Consider the following 23,499-nt stretch of genomic DNA (forward strand, 5'->3'; position numbering starts at 1 on the left):
AGGTTTTTACACCTCCCTAATGCAGGCAGTCCTCCATATAATGTATCTCAACTATCAGTATTTTTAAAACCAAACTGGTTCCAATATGCAGCCAATTTTGAGGAACCATGACTTAAAGATAATAATAACAATATTTGTATTCAAATGAAAACTTTCCCCAAACTTTGCATTCCTAATTACCACTTGGATTTTCCTGAAAACTTAGATATTACAAATTTCAATGTACGGTTCTGGGCAGGGGTCTGGGGAGGCGCAGCAGCCATGGCGAGCCACCCTGTCCTCACCAATGGCACCAAGATGCTCATCCTGGGGTGGGCACATGGAAGTCCCCTCTGAGCTAGGTAACCAAGGCTGTGAAGGTGGCAATCGATGTCAGGTACCCCCACATCGACTGCACCTACGTGTACCAGAATGAGACTGAGGTGGGGGTGGCCATTCAGGAGCAGCTTAGGGAGCAGGTGGTGAAGCCAGAGGCTTATCAGCAAGCTGGGGTGCACGTACCATAAGAAGGTCCTGGTGAAAGGATCCTGCCAGAAGACGCTCAGCAACATGAAGCTGGACTACCTGGACCTCCACCTTATTCACTGGCTGACCGACTTTAAGCCTGGAAAGGAATTTTTCCCATTGGACGAGTCAGACAACATGGTTCCCAATGACACTAACATTGAGAACACATGGGCAGCCATGGAAGCGCTGGTGGATGAAGGGCTGGTGATAGCTATTAGCATCTCCAACTGTAATCATCTCCAGATGGAGAGGATCTTAAATAAACCTGGCTTAAGGTATAAACCAGCAGTTAAGCAGATTGAGTGCCACCCGTACCTCACTCACTCCCGCACTGCCAGTCCAAAGGCATCTTGGTGACCACCTATAGCCCCCTTGGCTCTCCTGACAGACCCTGGGCCAAGTCTGAAGTCCCTTCCATCCTGGAGGATCCCAGGATCAAAGTGATCTCAGCCAAGCACAATAAAACCGCAGCCCAGATTCTGATCCAGTTCCCCCATGCAGAGGAACTTGGAGGTGATCCCCAAGTCTGTGACACCAAAATGCATTGCTGAGAACTTTAAGGTCTTTGACTTTGAACTTAGCAGCCAGGATATGACCACCTTACTCAGCTACAACAGGAACTGGAGGGTCTGTGCCTTGGTGAGCTATGCCTCCCACAAGGACTACCCTTTCCATGAAGTTTTGAAGCTGTGGATGCCTGCTCATCCCTAAGTGACCTATACCTGTGTTTCCTGTCTCATTTTTTTCTTGCAAATGTAGTATAGCCTGGCCTGTGTCACTCAGCAGTGGGAGAGCAACCTGTAGAGTGGCCAGCAAGGACTTATCTAGGTTGATGTTGGATCTGAAGAGCAGTGTAAGTAGAGTAGAAGTCTCTTCCAGTTTGCTTTGTTCTTTTTGCCCCGCTGGGGAAAGTATAACCTGAATACCCTTTTCTGACCAAAGGGAAGCAAAATATACCAGGTCAAAATAGTGCCACTAACAGTTGAATTTTTTGTTTTTGTTTGTTTGTTTCTTGAAATGGAGTCTTGCTCTGTTGCCCAGGCTGGCGTACAGTGGTGTGATCTTGGCTCACTGCAAGCTCTGCCTCCCAGGTTCACGCCATTCTCCTGCCTCAGCCTCCCAAGCAGCTGGGACTACAGGCGCCTGCTACCATGTCCGGCTAGTTTTTTGTGTTTTTAGTAGAGACAGGGTTTCACCGTGTTAGCCAGGATGGTCTCGATATCCTGACCTCCTGATCCTCCTGCCTTGGCCTCCCAAAGTGCTGGGATTACAGGTGAGAACCACTGCACCTGGCCACAACAGTTGAGTTTTAACTGCTTGGAACTGTAGTCCCTTCAGCAAGACTTCTCTTTGCCTCAAATAATAAGTGCTTTGGTGAAAAAAAAAAAAATCTCCATGTATTCTGTCGTATAATTAATGCTTAAATTTCCCAAATTCTGATGATGCTAATTTTAATTTGCAATAGATCCATAACTGACAAAGGGTCATTTAGTCAAGAAAGTTTGCTGAGTCTTACCATTCAGAGATAAAACAATTATTTGTTTTTAAATAGCGTTTACAGTTCAAGATCGCTTTTCAGATTGAATGATTCTTCTCTCTTATTTCTCAAATCATTACTCAATAAAGGAGATAAACAATCTTAACTATGTTCAACATTTTCAGGCATGATTATTATAAATATTTTGCAAGTTAGCTTCAGAAACTGAAAAGATTTCTTGATGGCAGGTGATACTTTTGTTGAATCAACAAGATTGGCTGGTCTCATGGTTGGCGTTTAGCAAGTCAATCATTTTCACTACACAATAGATAACAGTGAACTAAAATTTTCTTTTATTCATTGGGAGCCTATTCTGTGATACTAAGAACAAAGAAAATCAACTCTCTGTGGAACCAGAGTTAATCTTCCAAAATGTAATACATCCATTAGGAGAAAAAAAGAGTGTCAGACAAGAAACAAATTGGCTAAATTGGTTGAAACATTTCTTTAAAATTAAGTTTACATATTAAAGAAAAGATAAAAGGAATAAGCACATCATTTGCTAAGACACAAATATCATCTGATTTTCAGCTATTTCACATTTCTATTTTTTCCTCCTTACTACATTTGCAGCACTTTTGGTTTTGAAAAGCAGAAAATGAAATCAAACTGGCTTAAACAGAAAAGAAGATGAGTTTATTGGTACATATAACTAAAATATCCATAGGTATCTGACTTCAGGTGCTGCTGGATCCAGTTGCTCAAGTTATGTCAGAGTTAGTCTTTCTCTTTCTCCAGATTCTGGTTTTTTTCTGTACTGCCTTAATGTTTGTTTGTTTGTATCCCACAATTGGCAATTATGTCCAATAAACTTCAAATATATGTCTTATTGCCTGATCGTGTTTTCATTGCCTGCCATGGAATCAGATTTATAGCCAAGGAGATACTTCTTGGCAAGATCTTGAGTCTGTGCTGGTCCTGCAGAGTCGGAGATAGGGCCAGCCCAGTTTAAATCATATACACTGAGAACAGGTGACGGTAATGATGCCCCAAAGGATAATCAACGGATCGATGTCAGAAAAGGGAGAATGGATACCAAGGAGGCAAAAATACTACTCTAGAAGAGATCCTACATCATTTGCCTTTAAGACCGATACATAACAGTTTCCTTTGAGAAGTTCAGGAGAAATGAGCTTAGAGAATTATCTTTTCATTTTTGTTTTTAGCCTGCAGCAGAGACTTATAATACATATATGTTGTACCAGCTCAATTTTAAGAAAGAGGAAATGTCTGATGTTCCCTATCATAAATTCCTGCAGTACCACAGTCCATGAAGAGGAAACCTGCGGGGTGAGGGAGGCAGTGGAATGAGCACACTGTGGTCAGCCTTGCTAAGAGTTTCATTTATCTTGTTGAATGTGAAATCCATCTCTTTTGAGCATAGTCTGGTGCCCACTTTACTTGTATACTCTCTCTTATTCATCTATTGTTGATATAAAATTACTTAAACTCAGGGTTTTTAAGTGATTTGAACAAAGAAAATCAACTTTCTACGGACCAAAACTCTATTTTCCAAAATGTAATACATCCAGGAAAATGGGCACCGAGGCTTCAAGGTGGGTTCCCAAGACTCAGCCGATACTGCTCTTTATCATCACAAATAGTAGCTCCCAGAAACCCAGCGTAGACCCCAAGAAATTATTACACGACTAAGACTGAACTTTTATCTACTTCTCAATCTTGTATTTTTTAAGACAAGCAAAAATGAGAAAAGTTTTGTACAATTGCACAAGAGAAATAGGATTGATCAAATAAATGGTTAAGAAACACTCAAATATTTTCCTGTGGAAATTCTTTCTTTCTATGGCTTATGGATGTGAAAAGTAATATACTAGATGGATGTCTAAAGGTCTTTTTTCTGCCCATCTCATTCCAAGAATTAGAATATCAGCCCTTATTCAGAGTTGTTAACTTGTCATCCTAGGAGATTCACAGAGTAGTATCAGTTTTTAAAATGTGCCACTGTTGCTTTAAAGTAGGGTTTCACAGTCACAGCACTATTAATATTTTGAGTCAGATAATTTCTTATTGAAGGGGGCTGTCTTACGCATTGTGGCCTGTTTAGCAGCATCCCTAGCTTCTACCCACTAGATGCCAGCAGTGTTACTCCCTCTTTGTGACAACCAAAATCTCAGACATCGCCAAAGGTCCCCTGGGGTGCAAATGTGTTCCTGGTTGAGAATCGCTGCTTGAAAAACTGAAATGAAAATAGTGAAAACCATGAAATACTCTTCTAAGATAATGGGACAACTGTACTCCAGAATAAAAATAATCTTTCCTTGTCTCTTAAATTCTGGCATTGTTACCATTAATACTTTAGTATTAACCCAAAATACACTTTTTAAAAGTTCTGAGAATAAAAGCTGAACCTGCAAAACAGGATAACTCCTTTTGCTACATTAACCTTAAAAGGTACAGAAGTAAAGAGAACTACTGCTTGCAGGGGTGTCAGGTGGACATGCCTGCTTAAATGAAGATTCCTCTTTTCCACTTTCCTCCTGATGTCTGCTGGTCACTATAGCAACAAGAACAGGAGTGATTCAGAACCAGGACACATGCACTCCAGCATGACAAGTTCAATTTAAATCTAGATTGGCTACATTTAAAAAAATACAGTAAATGAAATGAGTGTATATACACCAACAGGAGATCAATGCACTTTGCTACACCAGTTTCAAGAGTGACATTCAGTTCAAAAAAACCCTTGGGATTCTTTAAGAGTAGTAAAAACTCAAATATTTTCACTAAGGCTCCACTTTGTCAAATCTCTCTTGAGACTTTTGGATCCCTTGAATTTTAGGCAGGCTTAAACACAGAGTCCTTTCTTGGTACTTGGAGGTATTTTACCCATAAGGTAGAGTAATGAGGGTCTTCAGTGATAGTGAATGAACAGAATTTTGAATATTTTAATATATTCTGGAACACTTACATGTTTCAAGCTAAGTTAACCAGTATAATACCACTACAGAAAAACTGTATTATTTAATTATATTTGATTTTTAATTTTTGTCCTAACAAAGTTCTAAAAATATAGTTAGAAGTATGTTTAGAACCAGAAATATATTTCAAAATTGCAATGATAATGTTTAAAACAGAAACAATGAGTTGCTTCCTAGTGGGATTAAAAGTCATTATTTGGGACATACTATGTCCTGATTTTTATCATTGCACCCTATTAAAGAAAATGATATCTAGGGTTTTCTTTTTTTAGAGTTTGCTATAGTTATACATCAGGTTAAAGAGCTTGGGAGATGAATTTTTTACTTTCAGGAACTCAAAGTTCTAAAGATGACTTCAATATATCTATTGATTGGTCTTCATATAGAACCAAATTTAAGCTATTTTAGGCAAGTGATTCTATAACTTCAAAAATTCTTCTAGAAAAAATTAAGAAAATATATAACTCATCTATTCCTTTCAAGAAGAAAGTTTATTGTTTTATCCAATTTGTACCTCATGATGCACCTAAGAATTATTTCCATTTGAGCATTTCCCAGTAAAGGATGCTGTTTATAACTGCTCCTGTCCCCCTGTTTGAAGTTAGATTTGTTTCCTCTTTTTCAGGTTAATTGTTATGATTCTAAGAGCATTTCTTAGAATTGTTTTTCAGTTTTCACTCCTTAACCAATTTCGAGTCTCTCTTTTATTTAGACGTAACTTTGTAAATAAAGATATTCAAGAAATGAATATAGAGTTTAATAAAATGTGGAGCAAATAGAACCCTTCAAATTCCTCTTGATGTAATCTTGGTATTAAGTTATATATATGTTATATATAACACATATGTATTTTATATAAATATATATACTTATATATTTCATATGTATATTTATATTTCTTTTATATATATATATTTATTTATTTCTTAGACCCTGCTCACTTCTTCAATGAGCTTAGATTCTTTGGAATTCTAATCCACAGTTTTCCCTTATTTTCATCTAAGTTCAGAAAAATAGCAAGTTAATTACCCTTTATATGTGATAAAAATGAAAAATTACTCAAAACCCAAGACCAATAATGATGTAGGCAACTGGCTAGAATTCAGATTCTTGGTATAAGTGTGATGATGAATAATTACATTAAACAATGGAATATCAAAAATATACTCTTTCATTCGAGTGGCATAAGCACGTGGAATTCATCACAGAACAGCAATCTGATATGAATTTAAAGAGTTTTGCCCAAGAATTTTCCATGAGGTCTTTGTAAAAAAATTAACAAGATTTTCAATTAATTTCTCCCTTCATTTTAAAAATGAGAAAATTGAGAAAAATGGAAGAGTACTTGAGTCTGATAATATCTCCCTTTTTACACAAAATTCAGCCATAAAACTTCTAAACATTAACTTACAACAAAAATGATACTTTCTTGTCAAGGGCATGATATGTATATGTTGATGAATTTTTATTTATTAACTCATTAACTTTAGCTTGCCGTTGGAAACTGTGATAAATCTAAAAGCTAACAATTGACTTAGATGCATATCTCAGATGCGGTAGGTGTTCAACAGCTTAAAAAGAAAGAAAATAAATAAGTAAACCAAAACAAAATCCACAGTTCTGCAAAGTAAGGTCAAAACCAAATGATTTTGAAAACAATGAAAATTTGTGTTTCAGTGTATGCAGACATAATATTTCATAAAGAAAGCTGTATGTCATGTCAAATAACCTGCTTATAAAATTCCTGAGGGAAAATCCTTGTATCATTTGTAGAGAAGATCTGTTTTTAACCACAGATTAGCTGATTTATTTTCTCTGATAACATGGAAAACCATTTTGATATTAACATACAGAGTCAGGCATGATGTCCAGGGTGAAGTTAGCAGGCAAAATTATATTTGGTGATTATCTGCAGGTAAAAAACTTCCCTCACTGTCATAAAAAGTCATCAATTTTTCTACTCAGAGAGAGGGAAATGAGGTACTTGCTTTGGTCAGAAAGCTTAAGGGAAGAACCAAATTATCAGTAATCAAAATAAATAATGTTTTAATGTAATCTTTTTAAAAAATATCAAAATTAGTACCAAAAACCCCAGGGTGGACCAAAATTTAAATTTTTACATAAAGAAAGAATCAATATTTCTTTGAGATAGGGTTTTGTTCTGTGGCACATGTTGGAGTGCAGTGGCATAACCATAGCTCACTGCAGGTTGGACTTCCAGGGTTCAAGCCATCCTCCCACCTCAATCTCCCCAGTAGCTGGGACCACAAGCATGCCATCATGCCTGACTAATTTTTTATTTATTTATTTATTTATTTTTTGGTAGAGACAGGGTCACCCTATCTTACCTAGACTGGTCTTGAACTCCTGGGCTCAAGGGATCCACCCACCTCAGCCTCCCAAAGTATTGGTATTACAGGCATAAGCCACTGCGCCTGGCCTCAGAGAATGGGTATTGATTCAAATTTGTCATTGGCAATAGCTGGTAATAATTTGCCATGTAAAAAATGTTCTAAAGATTTTCAAGACCCACACATTTTCCACTATATGTTTTGAGAAAAGAAAAGAGGAAAGGGCATTAGGCCTTCTTTATTTGGACTTTAGATTACTGTTGCTGTGGTCAACTAGGAAACATTTCATTTTCATGTTCATCATGTGACAGTGTTATGATGTACATTGCCTAAAAAATATATGGCTCCATCATGCTTCATTTTAGATGCCAGGAGTGTGAGCCATCTAGGAACAATATTCTGTTCGAAAATATGTCAAAGAGGGATAGATTTTAAAAGCTCCTCTTACATTATACTTCCATTACTTTTGTTCTTATATGGTGTTTAATAGGACAACAGAAGACTTTTTCATAAAGGCAATAATTCCAACAATTACTACATCTGTCAAATATCTGAGAGTTGTTATGCGGGTAAGATGATGTCTGTGAAAGTGATGACAAATTACCCAGCACTATGCAAATGCTAATTATTAGTCCCAGTTTTTAAAAACCCTCTAAAATATTGAGACCATTTTATTTTATTTTTAAATAATTATAGGCTCACAGAAAATGAAGTAACAGTACAGGGAGGCCTCATGTACTCTTTCCTCAGTTTCCTGAAGTTCCATTTTACATAATATCAGAACCAGAAAATGGACTTTGGGACAATATAAAGATCTTATTCAGATTTCATCAGTTTTTACGTGTGTGTGTGTGTGTGTGTGTGTGTGTATACGTCTGTGTCACTTTATCACATGAATAGACTTGTGTAACATTCTTGACTCTTTTCTTGACCTCATCCTTACATTCCAAACTTTTACCCATAATACACATTTTCACTCCGGGAAGAACAATACTCTTCCTGTTCTAATCTATTCTCTTCAGTATCACCATGGCGATCCTTCAATTGGATGGCTCCTCTTTAAGCACATTTGGTAGTTTCATACAGATAGAGCACAATACACCTATTTTTCCTCTTCTAAAGGCTTCAGTCACCTGGCTTCTGGCTACTCCTGCATTCTTGTCTCTGAGTCCTCAATAACTGTGGTTGACATTAGGGCTTACAAATATCCCCTGCTAGCTCCATGGTAAAATTACACTTTCCCATCTTCTTGAATTAAGATGTGTTCGTGGGACTTGTTTTGACTAAGAAAATGTAAGTAAAAGTGATGCATGTGATTCTGGGGAAAAGTAAGAGCCAGCACTGGTGTAACCATGGTGCCTTCTCCTGCCACAGGGACTGGTGATGCTCTAGACGGTGGAAATACTGCTAGGTTCAAGAAGTTTGAGCCCCTGCATAGCTGAGACCAATCTTTATCATTATCAAAAAATATGTATTAGTTGTAAGCCACTGAACTTTTGTGGTCATTTGTTAGTACAGCATAACTTTGCCCATCCTAACACAATTCTGTGGCTCTCGCTGCAAGAATTTTCTTTCCTCTATGTGTCCCTGCAAGAAATTCCTTTCCTCTATGTGCTTTCTGCTTGATGAATGACTATTTAGACTGTAAAGACTTCTTGAGATGTGAACACCCTTCTCTGGTTTTCCTTTATAATCTATAACCAGTCTTGTTCTGCATCTGTATCTCATAGAGGTATGTGTGCATGTGCATGTTTAGACATATTGGCACATGCATCATATTAGATGGCAGATTTATGCTTATTTGACCCTATCCCATGACAAATTATGAGCTGCTCAAGGACAAATCTACACTGCAGCAGACATGACTAGCTGAGGAGTTGCATCAGAGACATCAGAGATTACATGGTCCTCAAAATCTAAAATATTTACTGAGGTACTTTATAGAAAAAAAAATTGTGAGCTTCTAACCCAGAGAATTGTGGAGTAGCAAGAAGGAAAGTAACAGGATGCTTGGATGACCTCATGAAACAAAACTGCCTCTCCATGATGGGCAATCTGCCTTCTTCTGTTACACGGAGAAAAATAATTCTTGCTTGTTTGAGCCACTGTATTATAGGGTCTCTTCGGGCACAAGCTAAGTTAATGTAACAAGGTAATGTATGTCCCTAACTCACTTTCAAGTCACATAGGTCCTCTCTAAGTGTATGTGGAGTTAAATTTGCTGAAAAAAAAACTTTCCCATAAAGTTATATGACAATCATACTATAGACTTACAACAGTAATACTATAGACTTAAGATAGTAATATAGCAAGGCTAGACATTACATGAAAGAGCAGAGATGTGTTTTTTTTATTCATATATGTAGGCAAACACATTTTAGAAACAATGCTAGCCATGTACTCTTTGGATTGTGCAATAATTTAATGCAAATTGGAAATAGGAAAGTTCAAATCCAAGCTCTACTACTACTAGCTGTGTGTTTTGAATAGCATAAAGTACGTGATGAACAGCAGGGGCTTCTCCAGAAACCAAGGGCAATGTTGTGTTACTGTGTTTGGATTCAAGTTTGGCTGCTCTACCCAAAACAAAGTAACAGTGGATTAATTAAGTATCATAATAGAAGTGACCTAGGACTGCGGTGGTGGTTCTCCACTTTGCAGATTTAATCCTATCTTTGCATGTTTTCAACCTCAATAAATGTCTTCCATTTCATAGTCTGAAAGGACTACCTCAGTTCCCACTGCCATTTTCACTTTTCTAGCAAGTGGAGAAGAAACCATGTTCTTGTCCTTTAAGGCCATGACCCAGAAGCTCTACACATCACTTCTCTCTGGATGTCATTGCCTGAATGTATTTATATGGCCACAGCATTTGTAAGCATGTCTAGCAAATGTAATCCTTAGCTGTGTGGCCATAGGCCCAACAATAATTTGGGAGCTCTATTGCTAAAGAAGGACAGAATGGACATGTGCGGTAACTAGTATTTTCTGTCACAAACATTAACCTGTGTGAAAATGTGCATTTTGTATCAATTGACTATTTTATATGTCTCTGTTATTTTTCTTTCTAGATCACTGAGCCAAGAAATTACATGCATATGCTGAGAACTGTATCACACATGAGATAGTTAAGATATAAAATCCCCATGAGGACAAAGAAAGGCAGATGTACTCACGTTCTAGGCTATAGGACAAGGTTGTGATATAAAAATCCACTGAATGCTTCCAAGAGAAATTAGCAAATAGGTAACAATTGAGCAGACAATCATTGATTCAAAGAGTATGAATGGAGAGAAATAAAACTAGATTTGAAAAAATAGGTTGGCGAATGTACATTCTCAAAATTAGGGACCAGGGTGTGGGGTTCCAAAGAGGGCAGCAAGGTGAGTCCAAAAGGAGTGCCATGAGCTGTGAGAATACAGTGAGGCCCGGGGAAACGGAGTCAATGTCATTAGGAATTTGGATAGACATCTTGGAAGATACAAAGCAAAATATGTTTTCAGTTCTTAAAAAATACAATCTCATTGGTGGTCACAGAGCTAACATAGGTGAAAGAATTAAACAACAGTGTTGGAAGATTGGCACCATTAACTATTAAAACCAGAAGTGTTTATACTATAAGAGATTTTAAAAAACAGTGCCTGTGACCGATAGATTTTTTTTTTATTTTTACTTTTTAGTTTTTATGGCTACATAATAGATATATGTATTTGCATTCGTATACCATAGATTTTTGTTTAACTGAGCCAGAGAGAACACCAATCAAATATATAGTAATACCTGTACTATACACTGATTGTTTTAAGGCTGCTATTTTAAAAATTCCTAATATCCCCAAAAATAGAATGTCTGGGTTTTTGTCACATAAGTTCTTATTCTTACTTTTAAACAAAAATCAATGTCAGGAAATATTTGTTGAATACTAAGTAACAGAATCTGCAGTGTAGTGTGACCAAGATGTTGCTGTGACATCTGAGATGCTTATAAAATAGGGTAGGAGGAGGAATAAGGCACCAATGCAGGCAACGCTGCTGCACTCTAATATCTTGCTAACACCAAGATACAGCAAAAAGCAAAGCATGTTGGGCTGAGCGTTCACTCCAATTGAGAGCCAGTTTCATGGGAAAGGTAACACTTTTAAAATTCCTTGGGATGAAACAAAGATTTTAAGACTTATTGGTGGACTAGAAAGGCAAGAATATGTGGCCATAGTTCAAAGACAGGAGGGAAAAATATACAGAATATTTGAGATATAGATACTTAAACAGAACACTATACAGAAATCTGTCATCCATGTATTCTACTGAAAAACTCTATCAATTGTGCCCCCAAATTGTATCCCCTTCTCCATCTCCTTCTCCATCCTCACTGCTTTGTGCAAAGCAGTCTAGACTTTGTCATCTTTTATCAAGCAACTGTCATGGCCTCCTGTTGGCTTCCACTCTGGCCCCTGCAATCCATTCTGCACACAACAGCTAGTCTTCTTTGTGAAATGCAAGCTCTATCCAACCTCTTCCTTGTTTAAAACCCTTCAACAGCTTTTTAATGTGAATAGGAGAAAAATCTCAATCTTCTAAATCAGCCTTTGAGGCTTATAAGACATGGCCTTATCTATACTCCAGTCAAACTCACCCCCGTCTCTCCTGCCCACTACCCTCCCTCCACACTGGCTCGTGTTCATTTCCTTCATCAGAACACACAGGCATGCTGTTCCCTTCTCCAGAAACAATTTCGTAGGGCAAATTCTCACTCATCGTTTAGGTCTCATCTTAGATGTCACTTTTTCAGAATATTTTCCCCTTCAACCTCAGTTGAGTTTCTTTGTTGAAATCTATCACTATTCCCTTGTCCTTTCTTAGCATGTATCCCAGTTTGTAGCAAGTGTGATCACTAATATTTGTCTCCATTATAGCTATTAAACTCCAGGAGGGTAGAGATCATGCTGGTCTTGTTAAGCCTCTTGTCCTCAGTGACTGGCACTCAAAGAATATTCAGTGAATAAATGAATGAATGCATGAGTGATAATCAAGGATTTTATCAAATAGACAATAAACATTATTTTAAAAGCCCCCGATGTTTTGTCTTCACAATGTGTCAGGACTCATTGAAACAACAACATTTATGTTACAGAGTTTCTTTGGGCAAAAGTAAACAAAATCCAGAGAAGTAAAGAAAAATGTAAGTTTTTGAGATTGCACTACTCAAAAAAATGTTATCAATAACAATCAAAACACATTTTTAAAAATAAGTACTGTCTAAACACATTATGCCTTAATTAACTGATGTTCTATTGAATGCTAACTATTGCTGTCCTCATTTTGTAGACAGAGCTATGAGGTGATTCCTCCTAAATTTCCCAGCTGTTAGGATGGTAGAGCTCAGAAACCAGAAAGAGTAACTCATACTTCCAGGTCAGTCTCTTGGTGAGTCTGAGTAACCATTAACATAATATTATAGTACATTAGTAGCAATTTGTCTGAAATTTTAGATTCCTACTGCCTTATGTAATGCTTCCTTTACTCTAGTCAAAAAATGATCTAATTAATATTAAGAAATGTTACAGACTTTGGATACAAGAAGAGATAAGGTATGATTTACATGTGAAAATGTTATCATCTGTCTATTATACTAATTCTTTGAGACCAATAAGCATTTCATTGTTTTGGTCTTTAAAAAAGCTGTGTTAGAGAATTTCCAATTCATGAAATTTCCAATTTCCAATAACATGAAGCATTAATGTTACTCGTAAAATTATATCATTTTCATCCTGCACAGCAGGATTGGGGACCCAAAACCATGGTACCACTTTAGAGGAAAAAATGACTGTCAGCAGATTAGTAAGTATATCAGATGAATTTGGGTACAAATGGAGCCACTTAACATAGACTTAACTTTAGTAAAGAGTATTATGACAAAATGCAAGCAATTTTATTTTTAATACAGTACCTTGGAATAACTTTTACTTTCTAAACTATGTCCTTTTGCCAAATATGCATAAACCTAGAATTTTATGGATAAAATTATCCTTTACTAAATGTTATGCTTACATTTATTTGGGACAATGATTCCCATATTACTAAAGAATGAAGGCAGACATTTTTAGATTCAGTTTGAGTTAAAATAATCTTAATCATATTATTTGAGTGTCAAAATACTAATTCATTTTTTACTGACTTGCCTTTTTTGAATGATACAATTGATATCCCATCTCAAGTGACCTAAATGGCAATAAATTATAATTTAAAATCTTTCTCTGTTAATTATGCTTCTTAATATATGCATATTGGAAGAACAGGTATACTAGAAGAGCATATAGACATGCATACAGAAGTACATAATAGATGCACATTAGAAAAAAAGTGTTCCTAAATTAGGTATGTGTACACACACACACGCACACACACACACATCTCTACATACGTAGATAGTACACGTATATTCTGTTAATGAATATTCCAATGAATATTCATTGGGAGCCACATAGCCTAATGGTTAAGATTATAAATTCTAAATGAAGCTAATCTACATTCCAATCCTGGCTCCACTGCCTATTAGTTCTGTGATTCTGTGGCTTAGAAAATGTATTTATAAAATTGGGATAAAATTACATATCTTATGAGTTTTTTTAAAGAGTAAATGTGGTAAAATGAATAAATTGTAGAAAAGTGCTTAGCCCAAGTGCATATTTGATAAATATTAGCTCATGTAATATGAAGTATTTGGGGCTGCTGAATGGCACTTAAGAAATAATTATGATGGAAGATAAAAAGATTTTCTACTCAATTATTGCATTTTAAAATCATTGATATATTCATAAAGAGACTTTCTGATTTGTATTGAGAAGTTTATTTAAAGTAGTGATACTTGCCGTGTCCTACAGTAAAACTCATTTTGATTGATTTTTATCTTCTGATGTAGAAGAAAAACAGTGGTTAATAACATTCAACACTCAATGAATCTAACTATCTAATCTCAATCCATCATTCTCACCACTCTTAGAAATCAAAAGCATTCTAAGAAAACAATACTTAGGATGAAGAGTGATACTTTAAACCTTCAAGTAGAAAAGCTTCAAGCAAAAATACAAATCAGTATGCAGTGCAGAATCTGAGGTTGGGTTTTACCAATTGGCACTCCTGAGTTCAGATTTTGGCATATGAAATTTTCATTTGAGCAACAAAATGCATCTAATTGTGTAATTTGCACTCCTTAATGAATGCATGTAGAAAGCAAGAGTAAACAGACAATGTTTTAATTCTTGAAGTAAAAAAATATCACTGGCTCTTACAGGCACTGGTTTCTAAGAATCTTCTTGGCTTAGAATACAGTAATGAAATTGTAAGGGGAAGTGAGAAATTGAGGTAAGTTAGCAATAGATCATACAAGACAGAGAACTCTGAGATACTTATGTCTTCAGTAAATATTTATATACAGCATATGCTTTATACAATAATGCTAAGATATTCAATTCATAAATCTGCATCCCCTAAATTATTGTTTACTATTAAATTTAGTTACTTAAGGTTGAATAAAATATTAATAAGATCATAGAGGGATGTCAGCAGTTTATTAATTTTTGCTAATGCATTTGAATCAGGCAAACATAATATTGACATGTGAAGGACAAAATCCTCTTATTTTTTACCATCCTTTTAAAGGTGAAATGGAAAATACCACTAAAAACCTCTTTCTGACATTTCCACTATAAGAACTTTATACAGAAAAATTCAGTCATTCATTTTGTTATATAAATATTTATTGAAATATGTACTTTATGCCAATTATTTGCACACATGTATTTAGGACATTGCTTTTCCCACCTTTATGTTTCTATGATGAAGCACAATGATGTAGAATAGATTGCTACTTTCACAATAGCCATTTTATCCTTTTTCCTCAATTTGAGTAATGTGCCCATCTTAAAAACTGCATTGCCTAGCATACATTGTACATAGGTTGAACATGCAACTAGATTCTAGCCAAGAAGATAAACCTAGTGGAAAGTATTGGAGTTTCCAGGAAAGTTTCTTATACAGAGAAAAGGAACTCAGCAGATAACAGGCTTTTGCTCTTTGTCTCAAACAATCTTGCTACCAACATTTTATAAGCATAGTGAAGACCACTCCATCTTTCTGAGCAGAAAGTATCAGATGCGTGGACCCCAAATGTTTCTGTGGAACAACTATATCAGACTTCAGCTTCTTAAATCTGGACTTATCACATAACAGAAAAGTAAACTGAAATCTTATTTAAGCTGTTCTTTTTGGGGGTTTCTATTATGAACATCTAAAGCTATTCTTTAACTGACATATTGGGAAATGCATTCTCAAACTCATTTTATTAATAAATTATATAAGTTATTTAGTTCTACAAATTCAGTGGAAAGTATACAATATTAAAAATATTGCATATATGAAAAACCCAAACCTAACAACACAATCAATGGTGAAAAACTAAAAACTTTTCCTCTAAGATTAGGAATGAGACCAAGATATTGACTTTTACCACTTCTGTTCAACAGAGTATTGTAAATACTAGCCAGAATGTTCAAGAAAGAAGTAATAAAATACATCCAAATTGAAAGAAGTCAAATTACCTCTGTTCACAGATGACATCATCTTATACGTAGAAAACCCTAAAGATGATTCACATACATACACACACACACACACACACACCAACTATTAGAGCTAACAAACAAAGTTGGCGAGTATCAGGATACAAAATCTATGTTCAAAAATAAATTGCATTTTTATACACTAAAAATGGCCAATATGAAAATAAAATTAAGGAAATAATTCCATTTATAATAACACCAAAAATAATACAATAATTAGAAATAATTTAACTACAGAGGCAAAAGACTTATACTTGGAAAACTATAAAACATTACTGAAATAAGGAAGACATAAATAAGTGGGATGATGTCTCATGTTCATGGTTGAAACACTTAATGTTGTTAAGATGACAATACAGGCCGGGCGCGGTGGCTCAAGCCTGTAATCCCAGCACTTTGGGAGGCCGAGACGGGTGGATCACGAGGTCAGGAGATGGAGACCATCCAGGCTAACACCGTGAAACCCCGTCTCTACTAAAAAAAAAAAAAAAAAAAAATTCCAAAAAACTAGCTGGGCGAGGTGGCGGGCGCCTGTAGTCCCAGCTACTCGGGAGGCTGAGGCAGGAGAATGGTGTAAACGGCCACTGCACTCCAGCCTGGGCGATAGAGCGAGACTCCATCTCAAAAAAAAAAAAAAAAAAATGACAATACAAAACCCAAAGTAATCTACAGGTACAACATAATCACTCAAAATCCAAGTGTTTTTTGCAGAAACAGAAAAACTCATCTAAAAATTCACATGGAATCTCAAACAATTTCAAATAACCAAACAATCCTGGAAAAGGAGAACAAAGTTGAAGGAGTCATACTTTCCGATTTCTTACTTAGTGAAACTTACTAAAAAGTCACAGTAATCAAAACAATGTGATACTGATGTAAAGAAAAACATATCAACCCATGAAATAGAATAGAAATCCCAAAACCAAACACTGCTATATATATTGTCCATTGTTTTTTGACAATGGTGCTAAGACCATTCAATGGGGGGATGGGCACTTTTCTACTAACAGTGCTAGTTAGTTTGGAAACTAGATATCCAAATGCAAAGAATAAAGCTGGATCCTTACCTTACACCACATACAAAAATTAATTCAAAATGGACCCAATATCTAATCTAAAGAGATAAAAATCATAGAACTCATAGAAGAACAGATGTGGAAAATCTTCACGACATTGGATTGGATAATGATTGCTTATATATGAAACCAAAAGCAATAAAAAAAGGAGATAAATTGAACATGAAAATTAAAAACTTGTGCATCCAAGAAAACTATCAGAAGAGTGAAAAGACAACTCAGAACGGGAGAAAATATTTGCAAATTATACATATATATGTGTATATATATATAATATATTATATATGGGATTAATTTTCAGGATATATTATATATATAATATGTATTATATATGGGATTAATTTTCAGGATATATAAATATTCTACACATCAACAACAACAAGAAAAAGCAACCCGATTCAAAAATGGGCAAATAACTCTTATTTTTTTTAAGATGGTTGACTGGCTCTGTCACTCAGGCTGGAGTGTAGTGGCATGATTATAGATCATTGCAGCCTCAAACTCCTGGGTTTAAGCAATCTTCCCCCTCCCAACCTTCTGAGTAGCTAGGAGTGTAAGTATGTGACACCGCACCCACATAATTTTTTTTTTTTTTGTAAATTTTTTAGAGACAAGGTCTCACTGTGTTGTCCAGGCTTGTCTCAAACTCCTGGCCTTGAGAGATTCTTCTGCCTCAGACTCCCAAAGTGCTGAGATTACAGGCATGAGCCACTGTGCCTGCAATCCTTGGCACGGGTATGAGCAAAGAACTTGCATCGACATTTCTCCATAGAAGATATACAAATGATCAGAAGCATAAGAAAAAGGTGTCCACCAATACTAGTCATTCAAGAAATGCAACTCAAGTCCACAATGAAATGCCACTTTACATCCATTAGAATAGCTATTTAAAAAAAAAAAAAAAGGCAGAAAATAACAAATGTTGGTGGAATGTGAAGAAATTGGAGCCCTTGTGAATTGCTAGCAGGAATATAAAATGGTGCAGCTGCTGCAGAAAACAATTTAGTGACTCTTTGAAAAGTTAAGCAGAGTTGTCATATAACCCAGCAATTCTATTTCTAGGTATATAACCAAGATAATTGAAAGCAAGAATTCAAACAGATACTTCAACACTAGTGTTCACCAATGTTCATAGCAGCATTCTTGATAATAGCCAAAAGGTGGAAGCAACTCACATGTCTATCAACAGATGAATGGATAAACAAATACAACATATACATAAATGAACGATTATTCAGTCTTAAAAAGGAATGAGACCGGGCGTGGTGGCTCACGCCTGTAATCCCAGCACTTTGGAAGGCCGAGGCAGGTGGATCACGAGGACAGGAGATTGAGACCATCCTAGTTAACACGGTGAAATCCCATCTCTACTAAAAATACAAAAAAAAAAATTAGCCGGACATCATGGCGGGCGCCTGTAGTCCCAGCTACTGGGGAGGCTGAGGCAGGAGAATGGCGTGAACCCGGGAGGCGGAGCTTGCAGTGAGCCGAGATCTCGCCACTGCACTGTAGCCTGGGTGACAGAGCAAGGCTCTGTCTAAAAAAAAAAAAAAAAAAAAAAGGAATGAAATTATGATAGGTGTTATAGTACAAATGAACCCTAGAGATACTACACTAAGTGAAATAAGCCACAAACACAATGGCAAGTGTTGTATGATTTCCCTTATAAGAGTGTAATAGTCAGTTTGGGGTGCTATAACAATACTATAGACTGGGTGGCTTAAATCACAAATATTTTTTTTCTCACAGATCTGGTGTCAAGGAAATCCAAGATCAAGGTGCTTGCAGATCCTGCATCTGAGAAGGGCCACTTCTTGGCTTGTAGGCAGCTGCTTTCTCACTGTATTCTCATGGGGCTGACAGAGGGGCGGGGGCGCGGGGGTGGGGGGGGGCGGGAGAGAGAGAGAGAGAGAGAGAAAATGGAAGGATGGAGAAACAAGCTTTCATGTTCTCATCTCACTTCTTATAAGGGCACTGTATTAGTCAGAGTTCTCTAAAAAGACAGAATTAATAGGATAGCTGTATCTATAAAGGGTAGTTTATTAAGGAGTATCAACTAACACGATCACAAGGCGAGGTCCCACAATAGGCCATCTGCAAGCCAAGCTGAGGAGAAAGGAAGCCAGTCCACGACTCAAAGCTGAAGAATTTGGAGTCCAATGTTTGGGGTCAGAAAACATCCAGCATGGTAGAAATATGTAGGTTCGGAGGTGAAGCCAGTCTAGTATTTTCACCTTCTTCTGTCTGCTTTTATTCTGGCTACACTGGCAGCTGATCAGATTGTACCCACCCAAATTTATGGTGGGTTTGCCTTTACAAGTCCACTGACTCAAATGTTAATCTCCTTTGGTAATACCCTCACAGACACACCCGGGAACAATACTTTGCATCTTTCAATCCAATCAAGTTGACACTCAATATTAACAATCACAGGCACTAACGTCATTCATGAGGGCTCCACTCTCATGGCTTAATTACCTCTCCGAAACCCCTCCTCCTTATACCATCACATTAGGGGTTAAGATTTCAACATCAAAATTTTCGAGAGACACAAATATTTAGCCCGTAACAATGAGGCATCTAGAATAGACAAATTCATAGAGATAGAAAGCAGAATAGAGGTTATCAGGGGCTGGGAAGAAATAATGTGGAGTATATTAGTCTGTTCTCATGCTGCTAATAAAGACATACCCAAGACTTGGTAATTTATAAAGGAAAGAGGTTTAATTGACTCACAGTTCCACATGGCTGGTGAGGCCTCACAATCATGGTGCAAGGTGAAGGAGGAGCAAAGTCATGTCTTGCACGGAGGCAAGCAAGAAAACGTGTGCAAGGAAACTGCCCCTTATAAAACTGTGAGATCACATGAGACTTATTCACGATCAGAAGAACTGCACAAGAAAGACCTGCCCCTGTAATTCAATTACCCCCCACAGGGCACCTCTCACAACACGTGGTAATTATGGGAGCTACAATTCAAGATGAGATTTAGGTGAGGACACAGCCAAACCATATCAGGGAGTGATTGTTTAAGGAGTTCAGAGTTTCTTTTTGGTATGATGAAGAAGTTCTAGAAATGGATAGTAGTGATGATTGTGCAAATGCAACTGAATTGTACAGTTAAAAATGTTTTGAATGGCAAGTTTCATATTGTATATATTTTACCACAATTTTTAAAATATGTACTTCTAGGATTTCATTTTTTATTTCTAGTTGTGTAATTAATTTAAACTAAGTTTAAAATAATTTTTAAATATTAAATATGTAATATAGACTGCATTGTCTAAGCAAAGCTATCCAAATAATAATTCAACATGTCATAAAAAACAATATAGCAGTTTTTTTCCTAGAACTTTTTAAAAGATTATTTCAAAAGAATATCAATTAAATCTTATTTTCTTATCATGACAGCTATCCCTGTGTATTTTAAATATCAAATAAAGCATTCAGAAAAAATAAGGCACACAATTCTATAGTTAAAACCAACTTGGCCAAAATTAATGTTAGTAGATGAGAGATTTCAATCTGAAAATAAATCCATTTCTCCAATTCCAATGACTATTGTCACCTGCCACAATTTAGGGTACATCTAGAATAAGATGAATATTTTTAATAAGAATTCTACACAACAGTGAAAATGTCACTGTCTAGTCTTGAATTGCAACCTAATGTAAAATTTACTTTGAAAATAAAATAACTTATATTGGGTTTTTTTTTTTTTCCTGATTTTAGAAGATTGGCCTGTTTTCTTCTTAAGAGTTTTCTCTTACATGAGAAAAAAAGCAAAGTGGGTAAATGCTTAAAACACAAAAGTTAACCACATTATAAAGAACTCTAAAGAACATTCTATTTAATCTACTCTTTTCCTAATACATGTAGCAGGAATATGGTCATAGCATTTCCAGAATAACAGAATTCAAAATATAGAGTATGGCCAATTCTATAATGTGCATTTTAAATAATTATTTTAAGATCAAGAATGTGGCCACTGTGTTCTGGTGCCTTTGAATGTTAAGCTTCTTTCTTTGATGGGAATCTTATGGTTTGTCTCTGAATATCAGAGCACGCCATGCTTTAGGGGAAAATAGATGGAAAATGGTTTTCAGTGTAAGAAAAACATTTCTGGGAGAGAAAGTAAAAACAACCCATTCAATCACACAATGCAGAAAAAATAAGAATATCTCCCAAAACGACTTCTACAATAGTCTAAATCCTCTTTGTAATCAATATCGGCTCTGACAGTCTTAACAGAAAGTTTCTGCACTCTGAAAGCCGTGTCACAAGAATACGTAAATATCATTCCTTTCCCACATACCTCACTGTAACTGCAGTGCCTAACACCCATTTTTCCTAAGCAGCATCACTTCTAGTCTTAGATGAGTTAAAGTGAAAATAAAACTTTTCATTTCATCATTTTGTGAACATGAAAATATGTCAGTTTGGCTCCAGTATTCCTGTTTTTTGGATTAGAGAAAGATAGGAATCACGTGTTTTTTGAAGACTCTTGAACTACTGGCTTTCGGTATGTACAATATTTATTGGGGATTGTTTAAAATGCTCTGATAAAAATAAACTTTGTTCCATTCTAGCTCTTGACTCTCAAAGACAGGAAATTACAAATTAAGAAAGATTGGCAAAGGAATATTATAACATTTTGGCATGCCTTATATTCTTTCAGTGGACAAACAGTCTTAGAATATACAGTAACACATTTTAATTCCCAAACTAGGGTTACACCAAGTAAATGCAATAGAATTTAAAATGAATTCCCAGCACTAACCCAACTGTGCTATTCCTTTATATTTGTTCATAGATTGTTCATAGATACTATGGTTTAGACTGAATTTACTAGCAAAGCAATTCTTTGGCCTCATAGCCAAGGCTTTGATACTGAAAACTCGGTTTATTAGTTCATTCATAAACATCACCTTTAGGATACCGCTATTTATATTTGAAGTTGAACCATAACCATCTAAGTTAGAGCATTTCTATATGAGACATATTAATATAGCTCCCTTATTGACAACTAAAGCTTTGATATTTTGGTTTGAAATATCTAGCTTATTGATATGAAACCATTACCATTTGGAAATCCTGGACCCGTAGTTCACTCACTTACCATTTCAAGATCCTCTGAGGTTTCCACTTGGGAAAACTAGATGCCTAATTACTTAATGTTAATGAAGCCCTAATTTTTATGACATAAACTGGTCTAGTTAACTTTGTCAACTTCAGGACAATTAGGCATCATTAGTATTACCTATTGACTAATTGAGCTGTAAAATAAAATTTAGCATTTCATTTTCAGCAACCTTTAGGTATCCAGGAAGAAAATATGTAATGACTTACGACAGGATCTTCTAGAAAAGGCAAATTAATGAATTCAGATGACTTTTCAAATAAAGCCATATTCTAAATATGAATTCTAAGTAGCATTAATTGCTATTAACATTAATTACTTTAAGCATCAACCTGCTTCTGAAGATTTTAATTTTTATCAGAATTAAGTAGCAGAATCAATAAGAGAAATTATAGATTAGTGACTTTCATTCAAAACTGGTGTAATCACTGGCAGTGTACCAGAGTTTCCACTCAGAACAACTAAAATTAGTAACATCACAGAAGAGCTGAACAACAATCTTAACCAATTTAACCTAATGACATTCATTGAACACTGCACCCAATAATGACAATAAATATTCTTTGTGAGTCCACACAGGACATTTACCACAAAACGAGTCTATGATAAGTCTTCAAATAAACTTAAACAAATTGCATAGGATTTAAATCACTCAAATTATGTTTCTGGAACATAATATAATTAATTACAAATAGTCTAATAAAAAATAACTGAAATATCCCTAGCTTTTCGGAAATTAAGCAATACATATTAAATAAAAATACATGTCAAGAACTCACCAAAAACTTAGAAAATCTTTTCAATGAAATAATAACAAAGATCCAGTATATCAAATCTGGCATGATACATCTGATAGAGTACTTAGTGGCATATTTGTGGCTTTAAAAAGAATATATTAGAAAATAACAAAGGTTGAGAATCGATGAATTAAGCATCCATCTTGAGAAACTAGCAAAAGAAGAGTCAATTAATCCCCAGAAAGCAAAAGGAAGGAAATAATAAAGAACAAAAGATAAATTTGACAATTTAGATGAAAAGCAGACATTTCTTGAAAACCACCAATTACCAATCCATCACAAGAAACTCTACATTTAGATGGTTTTGGCAGTGAGTTCTTCCAAATATTTAAGGAAAGAAGTGTAAAAGAAAAAAAAAAAAAAGAAGGAACATTTCTTACCTTGTTTTATAAGATTAGCATAACTTTGATATAAAACCTGACAATGATATTACAAGAAACAAAATTGTAACAAATCTTTCTCATCAACAAGATGTAAAATCCTCAACAAAACACCATATCAAATCTAGGGATATATAAAAAGAATAACACCCTAC

At 35.6% G+C, this 23,499-nt stretch overlaps 1 pseudogene; it reads left to right on the plus strand.

Annotated features, from left to right (window-relative positions):
- The first annotated feature begins 261 nt into the window (after positions 1 to 261).
- On the plus strand, positions 262 to 1,218 carry LOC117078025 (annotated as a pseudogene).
- Positions 1,219 to 23,499: the final 22,281 nt, after the last annotated feature.

This window comes from Trachypithecus francoisi, unplaced genomic scaffold, assembly GCF_009764315.1.
Source record: "Trachypithecus francoisi isolate TF-2019V2 unplaced genomic scaffold, Tfra_2.0 Lachesis_group0, whole genome shotgun sequence".
NCBI classification, from domain to species: Eukaryota; Metazoa; Chordata; class Mammalia; order Primates; family Cercopithecidae; genus Trachypithecus; species Trachypithecus francoisi.